We start from the raw sequence: 6,000 nt of genomic DNA, 5'->3' as shown, positions 1-6,000 counted from the left end.
AGGTCAGGCAAACCACTGGGAATGGCAGCATCTTAAAACACTGCCCCTCAACCTGCCAAGCACATCTGACAGGACTCTTAAAATGGCTGTGTCATAGGTACTGTTTCATGACTTATGGGAAGAGAGCGCCCTATTCATCAGTGTGATCTGTATGCCATGGACAAAAAATTTGTATAAAGTTTACTCTTGAAATAGATAAATCAGGATGCCATTTTTCACGCCATCAGTAGGAAAAATGTGAATTTTATTGGCCTTAAAAAGGAAGGAATGGGACTCTCCATTAGTCAGCAGGTGAGGGGTGTGGGGAGGCGCCTTCCTCCGCCCCCCCACGTGCGGAGGGTGCTCTGTGGTGGCGGTTGCGTGTCACAGGTAGGTCTGATGTAGGGCAGGGCACAGCTGGGGCACTCTGTGGAGTCCTGAAGGTGCAAAGAGCTGGGCGATACCAGGCAGCTGTCAGGCTGCATTCTGTCTTATGCGTCAGCGGGGTGAGGTGAAGGCGCCTCCTACTCCGCGCTGGGCGGGTGTTTGGGTGGGACAGTGGTGTGGCTGGCTGGCTGACGCCTCGAAAGTGTTTTCTTTCTGTTCGAATTGGGGATGCCATAACCTGGGAGGTGCTGTATGAAGCCAGTGGGTATCCTCGCAAATACAGCAGGTGTGGATGTTGAGTGTCATGGTGGATGAGCTGTAGAGGCAATGAGGTTTTTCTTGGTATTGGACTCAATAGCATGCTGATGAATTTCAGATTAAAGTTTTGGAAGCATATGGGCAGGCTAATTCACTAGAAATGAGGGTGTTTCAGAAGTGCCTAGCTGTGCCTTGTGTATGTGATGTCATTAGTAAACACGGCCAGAGAGGCTACTCTAGGTTGTCGTGGAGGCCCACATCAAACAAAATGGTAAAAGTTAAAAGTTTAAGTAGTATGCTAATGTAAAGAAGGTACAGTTGAACTTTAAATTTTCTTTGAACTTAAACATTTAAAATCCTGAAACTGTACTCATGGTTAAGTGTTTCACATTTTCATTCTGACGTGACATTGAGGCCTGTTACATGTGTAGCGGTGTCCTCAAGCAGGTTTTTCTTTTTGCACGTATATATCCTTGTTACACCTCCTAATTTTTAACAGATGTTCATTGGAAATGCCTACGTTAGAATATTTTCTTGCACAATAGTAATCTTGAAATAAAATCTACATATTGTAATGTCAGTGTGACCCTTAACACAGACTTGTTGATGGAAATATATTCTCTGAAAATGAAGGGGGAACAACTCAACCATTCTAGGCAAGAATCAATGAGCTTAAAACTACATCCTTCATGCAGTCATAGAAAAATAACACTTGTGCACCTAGACATGCTAACATTTAACATGCTAACTGGCGGAAGTAAGAGTGTGTTAATAAACACGTTTGGTTGATATCCCAGATTATACAAGCAAATACAATATTATGAATAATTTTACTGGAATCTGTATCAGCAACATCAGGGTATTCTACAAGCATGCTGCGTGGCTCTCTTTTGCAAGTTAAAATGTAGTTTTGATATTATCTGTTACACCAATTTGATTTAGTTACAATTATTACAGTTATGAACGTTTAGATATTTAAGAATAAATATGTGAAGCATATGCTTAACTACTGCTTAAATCTGAAATTAATAAATTAAATATGAACTCTGTATACAAACAGCAGATACCAATTTAAGAAATAAGTATGTTTTTCTGATTAGGTACTGGTTTCTGCAGTCCTACAAGAAGGTATGCAGGAGAGTATTACCTCAAATATGAAGAATTCTTGGGGGGGGACGGATGGGGGGGGACACGACACCAAAAACCCACTGCTATTTGATATGTGATCTTGGGTAGGTAATTTCTTAATTTTCATATCTCTGAAATGAGCCTAATGGTAGTAGTCAGGCCCATTATAAAGTGAATTCACTAATGAATGCATACGGGACTTGTGCAGTTCATGAATCATGGCAACTCTACCCACTATTTATTCCTCAAGTTTGGCAGTTATCTCATTATTTGGAATGCTCCAGAAGTATCAAATCAAGTTCCTATGTACATATAATCCAGAAAGGAATTGTACTGATAGTTTTGGATAGCAATACATTTTTTTTTTTTAATAAATGCCAAATTAAAATACACAAAATCTTATTTTGTCATGTTTATTTCTAAATTGTGTGTTCTGTTGAAATAATCTCAATAGATTTTTATGTTCTCATCATTGTGTTCTTACTTTAGTAGACTTAGCATGTTGCTTGGAGTAAAAAGGCTTTTTATCAGCTGCAACCTTGCTACCACATGTAGCAGTACTGAACTGATGCTTTCTGTGATAAAGTGGAACAATGTTGTATTTTGCTGTATGAATTAATTAAGACTATTTTGAATGTTGTGTAGGCTTGAAACTGATCATAAGAGTATTGATTCATGGAAGGATACAGTAATTATATAGATCAGTTGAAACAGTCATTTTGATGTTCTTACTGAGGGACCTCTGAATTATCACTTCCTATCCATTATGAAGTCTGTTTTCAAGAAGATGCTAATCCCAATAAATAGGCATATATGCCATACTGTGTCACGTTTGCTAATACCTCATGCTGTAGCCTGTATTGTTATGCCCATTTCACATATTTAAAAGATCAACATAAACTGTAGTATGTTAGTTTTCCTGTAAAGGCTCCGTTAGTAATTCTTCCATTTGGAGCATGAAGATGGTAATTGTGGTATAATACATATGCTTTTCACCTGTCATGGGAGATGACCTTGCTAGCCAAGAGACCAAACATCTATGAATAAAAACAGTTTAATTTTAAATACTGATTTTACAGAATCTGTTGTAAACAGGAACAGCTCACATGCTAAGCAATTTTTTAAATCCTGTTTTGATAACTGAATCCTGACTGGTAATTAAATCCTCATTTTTACTATGTGTGTGATTTTTGGGAGAAGGCAATTTTTCTTACAAACAGACAGTATTTCCACAGTGAAAAGTAGTTGACTAAACCAGATTTTCTTTCCAGAACAAGAAGAAAATCAAATTCCTTGTAATTTTAAGTGTTTTTAATAGTATAATCGTTAAATAGGCTAATTTGGGCTTATTGTCAGAAATTCTATTTATACCAAAAATCTCAAGGTTATTCATTGTGTAGATAGTAAGCCTAAAAGATATTTTACCAGTATATTGCTCTTAAGTAGTTTGCAAGTTGAATTGCGTTTTTTCTATTTGCTCTTCACCTGGTAGGTTTCTGTATTGTGGGCTAGTTATATGTTTATATTATGAGTTTATTTCGGAAACTGCAGTGACACAGATGTCAATCAGAGAATATTTCTCTTAAATGCAGTGAAATCTAAGATTATTAATATTTTTCAGTTAAATCTGTGGCTGGACTCCTCTTTAGTACGTGACATTACTGTGAGAGATTTATCTACATACACAAAACAATTGGGAACTCAGACTGGCCTACACAAATGATGCTTTGATGATATGTATTTGTAGTTATTTAAATTCTGCTCATTTTGCTATATGCTGCACTGTATGAAAAAACACTCCTGTTTCCACCAAGCTGTAAGAAACTGTTTGTCAAGCAGCAGTGACGTGCAAATACTGAATGGAGAGTAAGATAGGGTTGTGTGGGGCAACAAAAAATTTTTTTTTTTTTTGACAGCTCATTAAGAAGCAAAGAGAAAGGTTGTTCTCTGAAGTGATTGCTGTAATCAGGTGTTCTTGATGGACAGTTAGATAATATCTGAATAAATTTTAGATGTGAATTGGGTAATACTTCATATTGAAAGTTCCTGTAGCTCAGTATTATTTAGGATCGGCCACCAGGCTTTAATATCCAATACAAGGTAACTCTAAAGTCTTCTAGCTTTGAGATTTTCAGTCAGGAGGATCTAGAGTACAGATTTTGTCAGCCTTTAAATTCTAGTTATCTTTTTAAAAACAAAATTTTGCATGATATGGGATCTTCATTTCATTTGTCTGAAGAGATTTTATGTATCATTCAGTATGTTTAGGTGTCTTACCTTTTTTGTTTGTGTGTGGATTTTTGTTATGTATTTTTCTCCCTATTTCTATAGCAGTGAGGGTCAGAAAATTCGTGAAGAGTTCGTTAAGTCTCTGGAAGACATCTGATAATTAAAATTTATTGTTAGTCTACAGATCAGAATATGAAAGTAAGTGTGATCAATTTTAGAGATATAAAGTTCTAATTAGTTACAAAATGCTTTTTTTTTTTTTTTTAATAATGATAAAGATTGAACTAAACCAATACATTCCTTAGCTTTTTAGGGTGTAAACAATTGAATTGTGATTCAGAAATGGGAGTCTCTTCTTTTTTTTTTTTTTTCTTTAGTTGCATAATCTGATTTTAGTTTAATGTTCCAGTTTTTATCTCTGTTCTGTCTTGACTATTTTAAAAAATATATATCCCAAAGTTGAGAGTAGAATTTCGGCTACGCTTAAGTTTTATGTGACTTTGTGTTTTATTTTTTCATGTGAGGTTATGTTAGGTAGCATTAAACAAAAACCAGAACGCTCTTAGTAAAAATAAATGACTGCATGAAAAAATATGCATGAGTAAGGTTATTAAATGGCACTTAAGAATTCCACTAAGACAACAAGTGTTTAACAAATATAAATTTTTCTTGCCTAAGCAAAAAATTGCAAAACGGGTGTGTAACAAAAAATGTTTGTGCCACAGCCCTACAAGTTTTAACAGAAATGTGCTCAGTTCTAGCGTAGTAGTCCAACTTTATGTAATCATTGTTTGACAATTGTTCTATCCTTAGTAATTCTTGAACGACTTACTGTTTTTCAGTAAATTTGACAGAGTAGTAAGTATAAAAAATAATTAATTCCTGCAAATTTTATGAAAACAAGCAGATGAGGTGAGGAGAGAGGATACCATTGTCCCAGAGAGGGAACTTGGCAGTTACACATTGTTTTGGGGGGATAACTTGCTGTGAGACAGGACATAAGTGTTGTCTGTCAAAGCTGTATGGAGGTTGTCACATCAACATGCGGCTTCAGACTAGACATGTATGTGCACTTGCTTGTCCAGTGTGGTAAGGCACCAATGATAACCTGAGGTTACTCCAATAAAGTAGCAAGACAATGTTTATAAATCTGCAGGAAGTGTGGTTTCATTAGTTCCACTGCTTGCTCATTATCTTGTTTAGTACCTCCAATGTATACTTTTTTAAAAGTGGGGTGTATTTAACAGCAAGTCTGCCTCACCTTCCTATTCTGTCCCCCCGCCTTTTTTTGGTATTTTGTTTTTTTAAGTAATGATTTGTTGGTGTAGCTGAAGGTGTATTAGTAACTATGTGGTATTAAATAAATGCCTGATTCTCAGTTGTACGTCAGCTTCCATCATATCACTGTGGAGGAATTTGGAACACTATGTATATGTGTGTATATTGTACAAATGCCTTTTATGTTCCTTTGGGATTTATAAGTAACTTTAAAAAAAAAAGTTACACCCTTTAAGATGTTTTATTTTGAGCTGTGCATGTTATAAATGACTAAAAACTGTAGTCATGAGTTACCAGGTCTTATTTCTGCCAGGAACAAACATCAAATCTAATTTATTTTCTAAGATATTTAGGCAAACTAATAGAGCTTGTTTGCTGTGTGTAACTTGGATATTTTTAATACAGGAAAACTGTTTTTCTCTTTTGGATCCAATTTCTGAAAATGCTCTTAAGTAAATTCATGTCCTCAAAGCTCAGGTTTTATGAATTACATGACTCTGGATATGTCAGCTAGCTGTTAAAATAACCTGCATATTTGCTCTATTACTTTGTGCTGTCCTAAGCATTATCCTCTATTTCACAACAGTGTAAAGATATGTTAGAGTAAAAAAACCCCAAACCTGACATGAAAGAAGGTTCCTTCTACCTTTGTCTCCAAATTATTGCAGTTTCCAGAAGGTCATTTTAAAAGGATGTTGCATTTGAAGCATTTTTTAAGTCTTCCAAAATGTGTTTAGTTGC

The 6,000-nt window shown here is 35.6% G+C and overlaps 1 protein-coding gene across 1 annotated transcript in view; it reads left to right on the top strand.

The window, feature by feature from the left end:
- Positions 1 to 285: 285 nt before the first annotated feature.
- The window catches only part of ATF7IP (activating transcription factor 7 interacting protein), a 108,476-nt gene continuing 102,761 nt past the window's right edge, over positions 286 to 6,000 (top strand). The window contains exon 1 of the mRNA XM_026868574.1: positions 286 to 369. The gene's annotated coding sequence lies outside the window, so the exon portion shown is untranslated. The remainder of the gene's footprint in view (positions 370 to 6,000) is intronic.

The sequence above is a fragment of the Athene cunicularia genome, assembly GCF_003259725.1.
Source record: "Athene cunicularia isolate RWA chromosome 1 unlocalized genomic scaffold, athCun1 chr1_part2, whole genome shotgun sequence".
NCBI classification, from domain to species: Eukaryota; Metazoa; Chordata; class Aves; order Strigiformes; family Strigidae; genus Athene; species Athene cunicularia.
The sequence above is the reverse complement of the archived record's forward strand: the minus strand, read 5'-3'. Positions and strand labels throughout refer to the sequence as shown.